Below are 18777 nucleotides of genomic sequence, written 5' to 3'. Positions count from 1 at the left end.
GTTTCTAACTTTTTGTAATAAAAATGGGGGAGTAGTTAATCTTCCAGTCTAGAAACACAGGACTCTGGGACCATAAAGGGAGAAGAGCACAAGTGGAATGTGAGGCCTTATCCAGAGAAGCAGCAACACCAGAGATGGAGGCAGAGATAAGGGACATGGAGAGAGGGAGCAGCTGAGAACTCTACTTTCATGGGAAGAAAGGGACTAAGAGATAGCAGCCAGGAGGCAGACTTGCAGAGTGTGCCCTTTGGTGGTGTAAATTATTATATATACTGAGTGCTTAAAAAAAAAAAGAGAGAGCTAAAGCGAATAGAGAGAAATACTGTTAACTGATGGTACAATGAGGGGATTATCATCATTATACTGAAACAAGGTGTATGATTTGTTGGATGTAAAACTGATGATCTGCCTTGTAAACTTTCACTCAATTCACAATAAAAACTTAAAAAAAAAACAAAACCCTATGGAACACAGTGTTACTCTGGCACACATGGGGTTGCCATGAGTTATAATTAACCAGTGGAAGCTGTCTTGCTTTTTCTCTCTCTCTCATTTTTTTTGGTCACTTTAAAACTAATAGTTATATCTAGAGCATTTGGTACACATACTTTGATTTTCCAGGAAGATGGCATTATAGTTGGTACCTTGAACTTTAATTAAGAGGTAGCTGCTGCCTGGTTGTACCTGTTTTGTGAGGTTAAGATCTCTGGGTTCTGGAAGGAGCTCTGGTAGCGTAGTGGTTACAAATCAGACTGCGAACTGCAAGGTCAACAATTCAAAACTACCAGCTGTTCAGTGGAAGAAAGATGAAGCTTTCTGCTCTCGTAAAGATTTACAGCCTTGGAAACCCTGTACAGGTTCGCTATAAGTCGGAACCGACTCCACAGCACATAATAACAACAACAACAAGGTCTCTGGGTTCTGGTGTTGTCAGCTTGATCTATTTAATTTAAAGTTTTCTATCAGCCTTAAGAGTTTTAGCAGCTATTGATGAACATTATATAGGTACGTTTTCCTTTACTATAATTTTTAAGGATGTTTATGCAAGGTCAGCAATTTGAGTCCACCAAGTGCTCCTCTGGAGAAAGATGAGGCTTTCTGCTCCTAGAACCCCTACACAGGGTTACTTTGAGTCAGAACCAACTCAGTGACACATAATTACCACCATCACCACACAGTTGTTTTGTTTTCTCGCAAGAACTAATAGGCACAGTTGAACATGGTTTTTCTCCCTTGTGATACCCATTCTGATGTTGGCATCTGGACTTCCAGGGCCCTTGTAATTTCCTTGTAATATGAAAGGAAAGGGTCTTTCCTTTCATATTCCCTATATCCTGGTGGTGGAGTCCTGGTGTGGTGCTGTAGGATAAGCACAGGGCAGCAAGGTTGGTTTGAACCACAAGATCAGTGGCTCAGGCTCACCAGCTGTTCCTTGGAAACTCTGTGCAGGTTCCCTATGAATCAGAACTGACTCGATGGCACTTAACAATAACAACACGCATCCTGGTGGCACTGTAGGACAAGCACTGAACTGCTAACCACAAGATCAGTTGTTCAAATCAGCCAACTGCTCTGTAGGAGAAATATGAAGCTTTCTGCTTCTGAAAAGATTTACAATCTCAGAAACTTTATATAGGATCACTATGAGTCCAGGTGTGGTGCTGTGAGTTAATGCGCTGGACTCCAAAGTCATTTTGAACTGCAAGGTCGGCGATTCAAACTCACTAGCCACTCCTCGGAAACCCTATACTGGGTTGCGATGGGTCGGAACTGACTCGACACTTAACAACAACAAATGAATTAGAATTGACTCAATGGCAGTATTTTTTGTTTGGTTTCAATGTTTTGACCATATGGAGTCCTAGTGGCACAGTGGTTAAAGTGTTTGACTTCTAATTAAAAGGTCAACTGTTTGAACTCACCAGCTACTCCCTGGGAGAAAAAGTTTGTTTTCTGTAAAGATTTCAGCCTTGGAAACCCTATAGGCAGTTCTACTCTGTTCTATAGGATTGAGAGAGTCCAAATTACTCAGTTCTAGTGGGTTTGGCTTCCTTCGTTTTTTTTTAAAGTCATGAGTCTTCTGAAGATTTATCCAAATATGGATTAAAATTCATCTAGGTAAGGGACAAGGATAATAAAACAAAAATAAATTGAATATAGCTTCCTGTTGTTCTTGTTGTTGTTAAGGTCTATCAAGTTGATTTCAACTTACAATGACCCGTGTATGACAGAGCAAAACTGCCCTGTAGAATTTTCTAGGCTGTAACCTTGATGGGAGCAGAAAGCTAGGTCTTTCACAGAGCTGCTGTGTGGGTGAGCAGCCAACTCCCTAACCTTTGGGCGACTGTTGTTAAGTGCCGTCAAGTGGGTTCTGACCCAGAGCAACCCTGTATAGGGTTTCCAAGGAGCAGTTGGTGAGCTTGAACTGCCAACCTTGCAATTCAAACTGACCTTGCAGTCCAGCTCATTAACTCAGAGCACCACACTAGGCACTCCTGAATATTAGATAAAGGTTAAGAAAACTGCACTCTAGAACTAGACTACTTCTGTTTGAACTCCAAATTCCACATCTTACTAGCTGTGTGGCTTTGAACAAGTTACTTAACTGCTCTGTGCCTTTGTTACCTCATCTGTAAAATAATCTGAATAATCATACTTTACAGTGATTGATGAGCATTAAATGATTAAATAATTGAATGCAATTTCTTAGAAGAGTGTGTGGTATGTGGTAAGAGCTATAAAAGTGATAGTTATCAAGGTGTGAGGCTGAGGAGGATCAATTACTGTACCTTATAACCTATATATAAGGGGGCTTTAATAAGTTCATAGAAACATTTCATTATCTTTTAATCCTTTTTATTCATCAACTTCTAGAAGCCCTTCATATGTTGGTATATGCTGAGGACAGCCCGCAGTTGCAGCCTGTTAAAAAGTAAAATGTGAAAAGCAGGAAAATGGGGTGTGTGTGGGAGAATTAGTTAATCACAAAAGGGGAATTGCATGTACCCTATACCTGATTTTGTCCAGGAAAATCATGAAAAACTTGATGGGTGTGAGCAAAATCAGGTTTTCCATCCATTGTTTGCTAATTTGGCTAGAAAGCACATCTGCTAAAGATAGTGTTACCTGATACTGAGTTGGTCCCAGACTCCTGGCAACCCCACATGCAATGGAACCAAGCCTTCCCCAGTCCTGCTCCATCCCCATGATGTGTTTTGGATCCCACTACTGTGATGCATAGATTGTTCACTGGCTAAGTTTCCCAGAAGTAGATCCCCAGGCCATTTTCCTAGTTTGTCTGAGTCTGGAAGCTCAATGGAAACCTGTTCAGTATCAGCAAAACACAAGCCTTCACTGACAAATGGATGGTGCTTGCCCATGAACTACCTCGACCAGGAATCAAACCCAAGTCACCCCGCATGGAAGATGAGAACTCTACCATTGAGCCACCACTGCTGAAGAGGGAGTGCTCTAAACTTGTGAGGTTGGGCATTGGAGCATCTTTTCAGAATCTAGAGCCCCTAGACCTTACTTAGAGTACAATGTGCTCCTACCTTGGACCCTGCTTTCAGAAAATAGCTCATGTTTTAATGAGCATGTCTACTACCATTTTTGGAACCATGGCTTTAATGTTTCATTCAGCGATGGCATTAGAAAACCAGCCAAAAAAAAAAAAAAAACAAATCAGAACATTATAAAGTTTTAAGACTCTTAAATAAAATTCAGGGCCATCATTTACCTCCTGATGACAGTTATTATTGTACAGATGGGGATTTTTTTGGTGGCCTTTATTATTCATCTTACATATGTATATCCTCTGCTCAGGAAAATTATGGACTGTTTCCTCAATTACTCTTCTAAAAGGAAGAGATATCATGACTTCAAGACCCTTTGATCCCTTAGTAACTATAGAAAACAGATAGGTGAGATTTGATCAGGATTGGTTCTTGAATCATCTTCGTCTGTATTTCTTTGCTTTCTCATATGTGTGTTCAAACCTTGGATTTTCATGCAATGCCTGGCAAATGTTTAAAGCAAATTTCCAAAATTCTACTTTCTCTTTTTTTTGAAAAAATGGGACAGCGCTTGTCCTTGACCTGTGTCTGGCACTCTTTGAATTCTCTGTGATTTTTCAGTGCTGTTGAGTCAGTTCTGACTCATAGCCACCCTGTATAGGGTTTCTAAGGAGTGGTTGGTGGATTCGAACCTCTGACCTTATAATTAGCTAGCTGGAACAGACTCATGGCACTTAACAACAACAACTTATCCTATAGCGTCACAGCGCCACACACCACACCAGAACTCCATTCCTTAGATTACTGATTGTATTTTAGGATTATATCTGCAATTTCCTGCAATGGAATAAATCTGGGTCTGAACTCAGACTTTCTGACATGAATTTATTGTAAACAATTGGGTTGTCTTCCTATCACCTCACCAATGTTGTTTTTATGTGCCATGGAGTCGGTTCTGACTCATAGCGAACCTGTATAGGGTTTCCGAGGCTGTAAATCTTTACGGGAGCAGAAAGCCTCATCTTTCTCCCACATAACAGCTGGTAGTTTCGAACTGCTGACCGTGAGATTAGCAGCCTATTTCATAACCAGTACACTACCAGAGCTCCTTACCAATATCGGATGTTAAATTCTTCTTCTGCACTGTCCTGTGTGGTACCTGATTTTACAGTTTGAGTAACTTCTCCCTCATAGAAGATGTCTTTGTTAGTGTTGCAGCGGCCTTGCTAAATGCATTGTTCCAACTCTCTGATGGAAAGCATTTATGGTAGCAAGAGGAGGTGGGAGGAGAAAGGGGAAGCTTACTGCCTGATACATAAAACTTAATCATCGAGCCGATTCCCACTTACAGTGACCTTACAGGACAAAGTAGAACTTTATGGGATTAGATGGCCACATCTTTCTTGTGCCGAGCATCTGGTGGGTTTGAACCTCTGACCTCTCAGTTAGCAGCTGAATCACTGTACCACCAGGGCCCCAACACTTGATATAACATAAATTCAGTATTTATGTTGGTGTTCGTCAGTGGTCCTTCCTCTTCTTATCCTCCGTTGCTTCCTCTTCTTCTCCTTCATTACAAACAACAGAAATAAATTTGAGTTAAACCCAGAAGAAAATGTACTGGCTGGGTTTAGGGGACCTTACAGAGACTGGGTGAAAATATATATGACCTCTTTAATGACTGTTGTTGCTGTAGAGTCACTTTCAGTTTCTATTGATGTCAGTTTGAATCTCAAGATCAGGGGTTCAAGCTCACCAGTCACTCTGAAACCCTATACAGGGTCACTGTGCATCAGAACTGACATGAAGGCACTTAACAGCAACAAATAGGGTTTCCAAGGAGAGGCTGGTGAGTTTGACTGTCCTGTGGTACAGTGTTTATCCTACAGTGCCACACCAGGACTCCGCTTTAAAGACTACAGTTTTTGTGTTCGTAAGTGCCCTAGAGTCGGTTTAACTCATAGCAATCCTGTGTAGGATTTCCAAGGAGTTTGAACTGCCGACTTTGTGATTCAAACCTACCTTGCGGTCCAGTGCTTTATCCCACAGTGCCACACCAGGACTGTTGTTGTTAAGTGCTGTCGAGTCAGTTCCGACCCATAGCGACCCTGTATAAGGTTTCCAAGAAGCAGCTGGTGAGCTTGAACCACCGACCTTGCCGTGCAAATGACTTTGCATTCCAGTGCATTAGCCCACAGTGCCACACCAGGACTCCACCAGGACTAGGAGTGGACAGTTGTCAGTGGGATGTGTGGAGCAGAAAGCACTCTGAGTTTTTCGTGTTTATTGGGCTTGTTGAAGTGTATGACTTCTTGGTGTCTATTTGATGCTCATCACCTGAGCTTGGGGACCTTCTTGTTTAATAGGCCTGCTATGGCACTAAGGAGCTGGAATTTATAGTACTGCCATGTGATGTGAATGATTAGCCAGCCTTAGACACCAGTCAGTTAAGCACTGATTCTGAAACTTTAATAGCCTGAAGTGCTTGTTAAAACACAAATTGCAGGGTCTCATCCTCAGAGTGTCTGATTCAGTAGGCCATGCAAGAATTTTCATTTGAACAAGTTCACAGGTGATATTAAGGCTACTATTGCAGGGACCAAACTTGAAGTACTACTGAGCTAAAGGACTTGTTAAGTGCTGTCAAGATGGTTCCTACTCATAGCTACTTTGTATAGGGTTTCTGAGGAATGATTAGTGAGTTTGAACCGCTGACCTTGATGTTTAAATTGACCTCGTGGTCCAGTGCTAATTCTACAGCGTTACTCTAATAATTAGCATAGAAGCCTGTGTTTGGAATTCATGTCTAATGTTAACCTCACCACACCTGTGCTTCAGTTTTCTCGCGAGCTGGGTCCTCCTTTGTGTGCCTCTGCTTAGGAGCTCTGGTAGCGTAGTGGTTACGAATTGGGCTGTGAACCTCAAGGCCAGCAGTTCTAAACTACCAGCTGTTCCTCAGGAGAAAGATGAGGCTTTCTGCTCCTGTAAGGATCTATAACCTCGGAAACCCTGTATAGGGTCACTATGAGTCAGAAACGACTCTATGGCACATAACCACCACCAGGAAGAATACTTAACTTTGTCCTCAAAAGCCGGCAGCTGAGTTACATGAATAGGATTGGGTAATGGCGCATTTCCTTTAATTTGACTTAAAATCCACTATTTATTCTGTCAGTGCTGGTATCCAAAACCACTGTCTGTGCCCAAAGCTGTGTTTACTGAGTCTGTAGTCACCAGCAACCACATCCATTTCACCATTCAGCCTTCCCTGTGAGGAGAACATAGAAAACATTTTAGTTTGAAGGCTCTAATTATGGCTCTAGAAAAATGGGTTGACTTCAAAGACGTGAGATCTGGGATATAAGGCAACAGTTCCTCACTCAGCAACCCAATGGAAGTTGGCCTCCATCACTGCTCCTCACCACCACTCTCCTACAACTTAAAGGAAAATCTCACCTTCAGCACACCTTCAAAAGAGTTATGTGGCTCTAGGCTTTGAAAGTTAGAATGAGCAAGCAGAGATCCAGTATTGATGGCAGAACTGCATTTTATGACCTTCAGACTTGCATTTGGGAAAACCTGTGCAGGAATCTTCATGTCACCTTGAAAAGGCCCTGGCAAATTTTTACACACCTTGCAAATGTTTAGACAGGAAACTGAACAGCGAACCGAGCGTATTCGCATCCGGAGTCTCATTTCCAGCCTTCAGCGTGGCTCACACTTGTTTAATGCATCAAGTTTCAGGTCCTTTTGATGCAGGCCAGCCTTAACTTTATCAGAGAGACTTCCAAGGATGTGGGAGAGAAATCATGTTGCAGTAAAGTTTTTTTTTTTTTTTTTTTTGGAAGGTGTCTCACTTTTCCTCTATAAATCTGAAAGATGAAAGACAAATTCCTTGGAAGAAAAATCACAAAACAAAGCTTAAAAAAAAAAAAATTTAAATGAGGAAAAAGAAACAAAACCCCGCATTTTTATTTCTCATGTTCCTCATCTCACCTCGGAATGAAAATGTTCTGCTTGCCTTGATTCAGAGTGTGATCTGTTGGGTTAGGAAACTGAGCATTTTGTCTAGCACAGCTGCAGTGGGAAAAACCCCAGATCTACTTGTAAAACCTTCAGCAGTGCTGCTCAGGTTGGGAAAAGAGTCCGGCAGATTTCCAGAAAACTGAAGAACAATAGGCCCGCAGATGCAAGATCTGCTTGACAACTTATTTAATTACACCCTGGAAGATGCTGATCTTTGGGGAATATGTGTTGTGTTTTCAAGGGCCAGTTGCCCGTAGGATTGCATCACACTGTCTAGATTTTGGCTTTGGAGAAACTGAAAAAAGAACATTGCTCTCCCTCTTCAACATCCAAACAACTTGTATATGGTGGAGACTTGGATTCTTATTCCTTTATAAATCACATGGTATGGACAGCCAGGATTAGGAGGAAAATGCGCATGTTAGCAGACCAGGAGCCATTCCCTGCTCAGAGGATCAAGATTAAGGTTCCATGATTCAAGGCTGACTCTTTGCTCAGTATCCCCCACTCAGATTTTACCCATAGTCTGGGAGTCAAGACACAGTGAACATTTTTTCTCCCACTCTGATCTGTGTCATTTGTACTTTCAACCTCAGTAAAGTCCTTGGAGAATGCGCTCACGTAGACCTCATGAAATGTTGCCTGATGTTGTTGCGTTAGTCTTCTTGGCGTAAAGTCCCAGGTGCTAGACAATCGCTCTTATACTGAAGGAGGTTTAGACAGCAAGGACCATCCACCTGTTGATTTATTCACTCCATGAATACTTGTGTGCAGAGTGTTGTGCTAAGTCTGGAGGTGTCATCTTAGAGAAAACAGATGTGGTACAGCTTCTTGGAATTGCAGTGAATAATGAAAATAAGTGAGCAGTTATGAAACAAATAGTAACTCATTTCTGTTGAGCCAATTCCAACTCATAGCAACACCATGGACCAGAGTAGAATGGAGCCATGGCCTTTCCGAATCTGTAAACCTTTATGGAAGTAGATTGCCCATCTTTCTCTCTTTGAGCTGCTGGCAGGTTGAAATGCCAACCTTGTAGTTAGGAGCCAAGCACTTTACCACTGTGAAACAAGGCTCCTTAGCAATTAGAAAACAGTATAATAAGGACTAAGAAGTAGAATGAGATAGTCCGTCTGAGTAATGGAAGCTAAGTACATGAACAATTAGTGCTCTAGAGACTAATAACTAAACCTAATTGCCGTAGAGTCAACTCTGACTCATGATGGCCCTGTGTGTGTAGAATTGTGTTCCATAGAGTTTTTGGTGGCTGATTTTTAGGATTTTCTTCCAAGTGCCTCTGGGTGGACTTGAACGACCAACCTTTCAGTTAGCAACTGAACCCATTAACTGTTTGCACTACCCAGGGACTCTGTAGAGACTGGTTGTCCCTGTTGTTGTTAGGTGCTGTCAAGTCGGTTTTAATTCATAGCTACCCTGTATAGGGTTTCCAAGGATCAGCCGGTGGGTTTGAACTGCCGACCTTTTGTTCACAGTCCTACAGTGCCACACCCTGAGTCCAGTTGAACATTTTGGAAATTGATTTGGGTGATTAGGCTCAGCAGTAGAAGTAAGAGATAGGGAAAAGGAGAGATATTTCCTTATAAACTTTGGTTTGATCCTCAGGGCAGAGCAACTTCCCTCTGTAGGATTTTTGGTTGTTGATAAGTGCTGTTGAGTCATTTCCAACCCATAGCGGCCCTGTGTAGGGTTTCCAAGGAGCAGCTGGTGAGCTTGAACCACAGACCCTGCAGTTCAAACGACTTTGCAGTCTGACGCATTAGCCTATGGCGCCACATCAGGACTCCTCTGTAGGACAGTCAAAGGATTTAGAGGTGGAGAGATGATAAATGGTCATTTTTTCTCATGTACTGGGCATCCAGGTATAGAACTCAGTGGACACTTATCTTTATAGGGCAGGAGCAAGAACAGGGTCTTGCTTAGAGTCACACATTTGAGGCTTCTCTAACCTACTTCATTATTGAAGCCATAGGCAGCGGGGAAGTAGGTGCAGATCAACAAGGCTCAATGTTTAGTGTGTTTTAGAATCACATGGGGTAATTGCTGAAATGCAGTTTCCTAAGCACTACCTTAGAGATTGCTTTTGAAGATCTAAACACACCAAAGGAATCTGCAATTCCAGTGCAAACGATGTGGGCTCTACTTGTAAAAAATCAAATGGGGACAAAATAAGTTCTGAGTGGAAACTGAGGGGCAGGATGACGGGACTGAATTACCCAGAATTACTTCCTTCGAGAAATTTCTCCTGCTGGAGTCCCCATTAATCAGAGGCACAATGAGGACCGAGAAGGCCACTGCCATGTGCATTACTGGCAGCATGGGCCTTCCATTGGGATTTCCTGCTTATAAATGCATTTTCCAAAACTAGAAAATCAAATTACTGCTCTCTGAAGAGTACATTTACAACCCTACTTACTGAAAGCAACAAGGATTGAAACTACTTAACTGATGCAGATCAAAGACACTAGTCTTCACTGCAGGTTGTACCTCAATGTCAAAAAAATAAAAATCTTCACCACTGGACCAATAAATAACATCATGATCAATGAAAAAACAACTGAACTTGTTAAAGGCTTTTTTTCACTTGGATCCACCATCTATACTCAAGAAATCAAATGATGTATTTGGCAGATCTGCTGCACAAGACTTCTTTAAAGTGTCCAAGAGCAAAGGTGTCCCTTTGAGGATTAATATGCATCTGACCCAAACCATGGTATTTTTCAATAACCTCATATGCATGCATGTGATAGTTGGACAATGAGTAAGGAAAATTGACCATAGAAGAATTTATGCACTGGAATTATTGTGTTGGAGAAGAATATTAAAAGTACCATGGACTGCCAGAAGAACAAATAAATCTTTGTTAGAAGAAACATAGTCAAAATGCTCTTTAGAAACTAGGATAGCAAGACTTTGTCCCTCATACTTTAGATATATTATCAGGAAGGATCCATTCCTGGAGAGGGACATCATGCTGGATAAAGTGGAGAGTTAGCGAAACAGAGGAAGACCTCTGACAAGCTGGATTGACACAGTGGCAGCCACAATGGGCTCAAGTGTAATAACGAATGTGAGGATGACACATCACCGGGCCTTGTTTCATTCTGCAAAGACCTTTGTTTAAAAATCTGAATGGTTTGTCTGCTTCATGGTACTTATCAGTCATAACTTTTAGAGATACGTTAGCATTAATGAAGGATATCAAACAGTGAGAAATTCCCAGAGCCCTGTCATCAAACAGAATCTTTTAGGGATTTTCTCCCAACTACAGGAATTTGAATTGCTTTATTAACTATGCAAAGGCTTTCAATTGTGTGGATCATGACAAGCTTGGAAAATATTGCAAAGTATGAGTATTCCAAAACACTTAATTGTGCTCATGAAGAATCTGTACATGGACTAAGAGGCAGTTGTTCGAACAGAACACGGAAAAACTGAATGGTTTAAAATTAAGAAAGGTGTGCAACAGGGTTGTATTCTTTCACCATACTTATTCAAACTGTATGCTGAGCAAATGCTCTGAGAATCTGGGTTATATCAAAAAGATGTGGCATCAGGATTGGAAGAAGACTCATTAAAAAACAACCTGCAATATGCAGATGATACAACCTTGCTTGCTGAAAGTGAAGAGGACTTAAAATGCTTACTGATGAAGATCAAAGAGCACAGCCTTTGGTATGGATTGCATCTCAATGTAAAAAAACCCCAAATCCTCACCACTGGACCAATAAACAACATTTTTATTAATGGAGAAAAGATTGAAGTTGTCAAGGGCTTCATTCTTCTTGGATCAATTATCAACACTCATGGAAGCAGCAGCCAAGAAATCAAACAATGTATTGCATTATGCAAATCTGCTGCACAAGACCTTTTTAAAGTGTTGAAGAGCTAACATGTTACCTTGAGGACTAAGGTGCACCTGACCCAAGCCATGGTATTTTCAATAACCTCATATTCATTCAAAAGCTGGACTGTGAATAAGGAAGACCACAGAAGAATTGATGCTTTCGAGTTAGGGTGTTGGAGGAGAATATTAAAAGTACCATGGACTGCCAAAAGAACCAACAGATCTGTGTTGGAAGAAGTGCAGCCAGAGTGCTCCTTGGAGGCCAGGATGGCCAAACTTCATCTCTCATACTTGGGACATATTGTCAGGAGGGACCAGTCACTGGAGAAGGATATAATGTTTGGTAAGGTGGAGGGTCAGAGAAAAAGAGGAAGACCCCCAGTGAGATGGATTGGTAAAGTGGCAGCATCAATGGGCTCAAGAGTGGCAACAATTGTGAGGTTGTCCCAGGATCAGACAGTGTTTTGTTCTGTTGTGCATAGGGTTACTATGAGTTGACTTGATGGCACCTAACAACAACAGCAACAGGACCTGGGGAATCCTGGTGTGGCACTGTGGGTTAATGCACCAGACTGCAAAGCTATTTAACTGCAAGGTCGGTGGTTCAAACTCACCAGCTGCTCCTCGGAAACCCAACACAGGGTCAATATGGGTCAGAATCGACTGGATGGCACTTAACAACAACAACAACAAGAATTAGGGAGTGCTATGGTTTGAATTCATCTGGTGTGGTGCTGTGGGCTAATGCATCAGACTGCAAAGTTGTTTGAACTGCAAGGTGAGTGGTTCAAACTCACCAGCTGCTCCTTGGAAACCCTATACAGGATTGCTATGGGTTGGAATTGACTTGATGGCACTTAACAACAACAACAACAATGGTTTGAATTGTGTTACCCCCAAAATATGTGCTGGAATTTTAACCTCCATCCATTCCAGTGGATGTAAACCTGCTCGGAAACACAATTTTCTTTGTTACGTTAACAAAGTCATATGAGTGTAGGGTATGTCCTAAACCTAATCCCATCTGAGCTATAAGGAATAGTATAGACACAGAGACAAGCAAGTGCAAATGGAGGACGATAGATACCATGAGAAGATCACCAAGGGACCAAGGTATGCCCGGGCTCTAGGATTTGAAAAAGACAAAGATCTTGCCTCAGAGCTGACAGAGAGAGCCTTTTCCTAGAACCGGAACCGAATTTAGATTTCTAGCCTCTGGAACTGTAAGAAAATTGTGAGAAAAGCTGTGAACTGTATTTTTGTCACAGAAACTCAGGGAAACGTACAGGGGAAACCCCATTACTATTAAAAATAACAGAGACTTTGCAGCTGAAAACAAAAAATTCTTTTTAGTAGGACTCACTAACCTTTTGTCCTTTTCCTGAGAATGTTCTGTGAGGGTCTCTTGCTGGGCAATGCTTTGCATTCTATTATCCTGCACTATGTTTAGGTGAATTTATCTGTGAGGAAAGTAGCTCAGGTCACCACCCTCTCCCCAGTTCCTCATTTTCCTAGTGAGATGAACTCAGGGGACCCTTTTTCCTTGAATTCCAAATGGTAGTGGATCTGTCAGAACATTTGAGGAAGAATCTGAACTCTTCTTTAAAAATATTTTCCATCAAAAACTTAAACTCAGAACTTTTAATTCAAATTAAACACTCCAGACCATATAATGGGCCCTTGTAATAGCCCACTTTCAGAGTTCTGCTGTTCTGCCTGGAAGAAGAAATAGCCTGTGAGGGCAAATTAGATCTGGCTTCACGTAACAAGATTAGGACTGGGTAGACCAATCCCTTAAGTTTTGCCAAAAAAGAAGAAAAAAGGGAAAAAAGAGACAGGAAAGTGTCCATCAAGCTGGCACAATGCTGACCCTCTGCCCCACCCCCCCATGTTTTTTTAGCAATGGTCCTGAGTTTCTCTCAGATACAGTAGTTGCCTTGGGCTCTTGGTGCTGATAACGTGACTGATCACTATTCTGGACTGTCCCTTGGAAGTCCAAAGTGAACAGTAATGTATCTCCTGTCACGGATGTTGATATGTGATCCAAGGGAATCTGAGCCAACTTGGAACACTTTTTGAAACTCACAGGAAAAATGAATTAAGACTGTTTGAGAGGGCCACAGAGGAAAGGTGGACTTGAAAATACTTGGGCTTCACTTTACATAAGACAGGTTTTCTCAAAAGTGCTTTCAAGGTGGAAGAATTTAGATGAATACATTTCATGCCTTTAGATTTTCCCACGTGACGCTGAATAAATAATGGGCTTAATGATAGAGAAACTGTTTACCATAAACTGCTTGTATACCTACAGCTGTCACAGTTTTCACTTGTGACAAGTCACCATGCATCTTTGAGACCCAGTCTCCTCATTTAAAACTGTTTCCTTATTGTAACCTTACATTGGACATCCGTGAAGTCTGATGGCCTTAACTTGACTACAATTTAGTTTATTCATTTCCTGTACTCTTTCTGCCTGGCATAGCAAACACATCTGATGTCATTGGACTGTACACCTCTGTGTGTTTTGAAGGGGCACTCCTGTGACAATGACTGGGGGAGAAGTAAATCACAGAATCCCCTTCCTCTTTCTGCTAGCTGACTTTTCCCTTCTCTCTGATTCTCTGCTTCGCTCCATATTTCCGTCTTTCCTTTCTTGGGCTTATTCCTCTCAACTTCCAACACTCTGTACAAACTTGGGGAGAATGTCTTTTCTAAGTATCGTAACACCCTAAAAGGAGCCCTGGTGATACAGTGAGTTAAGGTTTGGACTGCTAATTGAAAGTCCAGCAATTCAAATCCATGATGAGTCTATCTGCTCGAAAAGATTTAGTCTCAAAAACCCAAAATGGCAGTTCTAGTCTGTCCTTTAGGGTCGCTATGAATCAGAATAGACTCCCTGACACTGAACTTGACTTTGGTTTGTGAGCCCCAGATGTACAAATCTGCCACAAAGATGTGAGTAAAGAAGAATTACAGCAATGTCTAGAAAATACTGAATTATGCCTTATGTGTATGACATTATATTAGAAATTGTGTTGGCTGTCACACAATTTGATATACCTCTTATTGAAAGCTCTGTGAAATTTCTTTATTTATTTAATGATATATTCACCTAAGAATTTAAAGGTGACAATAATAGGTTGGTATTTTGTCTTCTGTCAAAGTAACCTAAAATGGAAAAACTCGTCCATCTTGAGTCCTATGATTTTTTTCTAAAAGTGCCATCTAAATGCCATAGATTGATGGAAATGGGATAGAATACTAATCTGCATAAATTAAAACTCTAGATAACAGTGTTGTTTTTATGAATTTTTACTTGCTGTTTAACTTAATACATGATGTGGTAAAATCAAATAATGCTAAAAGTCTGACAACAAAACCAATTGTTATTGTTGTTGTTAAGTGCCATGGAGTCAGTTCCAATTCACAATGACCCTATTTAGGGTTTCTGAGGAACAGCTGGTGAGTTTGAACCACTGGCTTTGTGGCTAGCAGTCCATTGTTTACCCTCTAGTACCACACCAGGACTCCAACAAAACCAATAGTACTTTAGCTTCTTCACTTTTAAGTGCATCTGTTTCCCCATAGTCATCCAGTCCCAATACTTTTAGCTGTTTCTTCTGAAGTTTATCTCCAGGTTACTCAGTAGGAAGTATACATTGCTCTGTGGATTCATCCACCGGTTTCACATGTCACCTGTAGACTGTCTATAGTAGCGGTGGTGTTAGCTGCTGTGGAGTGAATTCTAACTCAGGGTGATCCCGTGTGTGCAGATAAACTGCTCCATCGAATTTTCAAACCTGTGACCTACCAGAAGCAGATTCCCAGACCTAGCTTCTGAGACACCACTAGGTAGCTTCGAACTAGCAACCTTTTGGCTAGTAATTGAGCCCTTGACCACTTGCACCACGCAGAGAATCTCCAATAGAATGGGCTAAGGATTATTTTAGCTCTTTTATATGCTTCTCTCTTTATTACCCCCTTTATCCTGATGTGACATGTCACATAATAATAGGAATTGTAATGATAATAATAATGATATAAAATCTGGACATAAAAATGTTTGCTGAAATCTCTTAGCAATATGCATTTTTTAGTAAGTGCCTTGGGCAATTCTGATGTAGGTGGCTAAAGAGAATATTTGGAGATATCCTGGTGTGAGGAGTCAGGGTGTGGTGCTGTAGGATAAGCACTGAATTGCAAGGTTGGTTTGAACGGAAAGATTGCTGGTTCGAACAGCAACTCCTAGGAAACCCTATAGAGGACAACTAAGAATTGGTAACAAGGAGCTCTGGTAGCGTAGTGGTTACAAATCAGGCTGCGAACCTTAAGGTCAGCGGTTTGAAACTACCAGCCGCTCCACGGAAGAAAAATGAGGCTTTCTACTCCCGTAAAGATTTACACCCTCGGAAACCCTGTACAGGGTCGCTATGGGTCGGAACCGACTCGACGGCACATAACAACAACAAGAAGAATTGTTAACAGCTCAGCAGCACAGCCACCACCACCTGGTGTAAGGCTTGGCTCTGGCATCTTCTCTAGGTGAAAGGTCATGCGGAATTTCCAGGATATGGAGAATATAAAGGCACAGTAGTGTGCTGCTCCTTGGAAACCCTATACAGGGTCACTATGGGTCAGAGTTGACTCGGTAGCACTTAACAACAACAACAATGTGCAGGCAGTGATTCAGAAGTTCTGTTTTCATAAAGAGATAAAAATAATTGGTTTCCAAGCAAAGTGTTTATATGTACTTAAGTAATTGATGCTTATAAATAACCTCGAAAATGACTTGTGTCCTCCAATTGTAATAAGCATGTCTCCCTTACTCCAAAGGAGCTCTGGTAGCGTAGGGGTTATGAATCGGGCTGTGAACGAACCACAAAGTCAGCTGTTTGAAACTACCAGCTGTTCCATGGGAGAAAGATGAGGCGTTCTGCTCCTGTATGGGGTCGCTATGAGTCAGAACCAACTCCACGGCACACAGCCACAACCACCTTACTCCAGATGATTTGCCAAGGAAACAATAAAGTTTAACTTGACCTTTTAGTAAAAGGATATATAGTTTTAAAATAGTGTCCTAAGTAGTTTCCTTTGATTTCTGAGTCTGTGTTTACATTTTTCTGGGAAGCACAGTGGCTTACCTGAGATCGTTGTGATCGCTGTGGGGTAGGAAGGAGATGGTTTGACCAGGCACAGGAGGAAGACCACCGCAGCTCAGAATTAGGTAAATGGTTGGTATCCAGGCCTGGGATGAGGCAGATGGATTCCAGGAAGTCAGAACCTGCTCCAGGGAGCTAGGGATACACTGTGTTCACACACCAAGGAAGAGAGGGGAAGAGATCATTAGGAAAGGCAAGCACTGGACTGCTAACTGCAGATTGGGCGGTTCAAATCCACTAGCCACTCTTTGGAAACGCTATACAGGGTTGCTATGAGTCAGCACCTACTCCATAGCATTTAACAACAAGAGCAACCTGCAATAAAGTAATCCCTGGGTGGTGTAGAAGGTTAATGTCCTTGGCTGCTAACTGAAAGGTTGAAGGTGTCTTAGAAGAAATACCGAATGATTTATTTCTGAACATTTAGCCCTTAAGAACCCCATGGATTAAAGTTCTACTCTGACATGCAGGGGGTTGCCATTAACCAGAATCAAGTTCATGGCAACTAGTATTGTAGGAATTCCTCTGTCTTCTTTGGATGCTTTCTGCATCATATATAAGGAGTTCTGGTAGCACAGTGGTTACAAGTCAGGCTACTAATCTCAAAGTCAGCAGTTCAAAACTACCAGAAGATCTGCAGGAGAAGAAGAGGCTTTCTGCTCCTGTAAAGATTTACAGCCTTGGAAACCCTACCTAGGGTTGCTGTGAGTCAGAACTGACTCCACCGCACACCACCACCACCACCACCACCACATCATATGTAAGGCAATAGCACTTTCACTGGCATTGCTTTTGTGACCATCTGATTGGCTTGGGAACTGAGATGGGACTGAGAATACCTTGGTTTGGACTAGTGGGGGCCAGAGGGTGCAGGATCAGGTAAAGTCAGGAAAATAAAGGTAGGGATGGCTTTATTGGAAAAGGTAGGCATTCAACTATCGTCATTGTCACGAGTCACTAGTTCTTCATTCCATGATTTTCTTCTCTGTACATCATTTTTATGCGAAGATTTCTTGGATTCAGGAATCAGAGAAATGTAGAAACTTCTCATTCAGCTTTCTTTTAATAAAAATTCTGACCAGGCAGTTAGAATGGTCATGTTGTTGACTTTAGCGTGCAGGATTCCAGTCTTGTGGAACATAGTTTACTCAAGACAATAACCGTTTTGTGAGGACACCCTGCCTAGAGCATATTGGAGAAGGGTTATCTGGCATGTTGGAACCTTCAGACTAATTACCAAGAATTCAAAATCATGACAATGAAAATGGCCACTGTGTTTATTTATAAAAGTACTTTGTTGGCCTTCTAAGTTGAAGTTGATGACAGATGTGTTTTTAGGGAAAAAGTACAAATTCTAGAGACATAAGCATCTGCTCTTTCTTAGTCTTGCCTCCTACGTTTATAGTTCATTTTTAACTCACACAAAGAATTTACTTTTTTATAGTGAATACCTGAAAATATGGTGTACATGACTAATTTTGATTCTTGACAGCTTTACTGGAACCAAATTGATGCTTTTTAACTTTGCCCATATCTGACTAGCTCTGTGGGTGGCTGTTGACTGCCCCTTCCCACCCCCTAACCCCAGTAGCCCATATGGCATTGCAGTCTGTTAAGTGAACTTGTTGATTTAAGTGATGATGTATACTATTTCCCTGGGACCATAGAGTTCATTACTATGAACCCAAATGTGCTGTTACATATTGGTTTGTTTATCATAGTTGTAGGCCTTACTTTAGGTAGGTAGGCTCCATGAATGTCAAATCAAAGCATTGAAGTCAGAAGTTCTCAAAGTGTGGCCTAAGGACCCCTGGGATTTTTCAAGAATTTTAAAGTCATTTTTAGAGGTCAAAACTATTTTTATCAGCACATGAAGGTATTATTTGCCTTTTTTTGCTTTCTTCACATTTGCACTAATGGTGCAAAAGCAATGTGAATAAAAGTACTAGTGCCTTATATTATATATATATATATTTATATACTTAATGTGTTTTATATATATATATACTTAATGTGTTTTATCTATATAGTGACCATCATTCCTCTGTCAGTTTGTCATACCATGGAGGCTTGTATATTTCTGTGATGTTAGAAATTATGCCACCAGCATTTTTTAATATCATCAGGGTCATTCATGGTAGACAGGTTTCAGTGGAGTTTCTAAACTAAGACTGACTAGGATGAAGGAGAGGTGGACCACTTCTGAAAGATT

The 18777-nt window shown here is 41.4% G+C and overlaps 1 protein-coding gene across 1 annotated transcript in view; it reads left to right on the top strand.

Moving 5' to 3' along the window:
• Positions 1–18777, top strand: part of BMPER (BMP binding endothelial regulator) — a 410362-nt gene that overhangs the window by 186487 nt on the left and 205098 nt on the right. The window lies entirely within an intron of this gene.

Source organism: Chrysochloris asiatica, unplaced genomic scaffold (genome assembly GCF_000296735.1).
Source record: "Chrysochloris asiatica unplaced genomic scaffold, ChrAsi1.0 scaffold00006, whole genome shotgun sequence".
Taxonomy (NCBI): Eukaryota; Metazoa; Chordata; class Mammalia; order Afrosoricida; family Chrysochloridae; genus Chrysochloris; species Chrysochloris asiatica.
The sequence above is the reverse complement of the archived record's forward strand: the minus strand, read 5'-3'. Positions and strand labels throughout refer to the sequence as shown.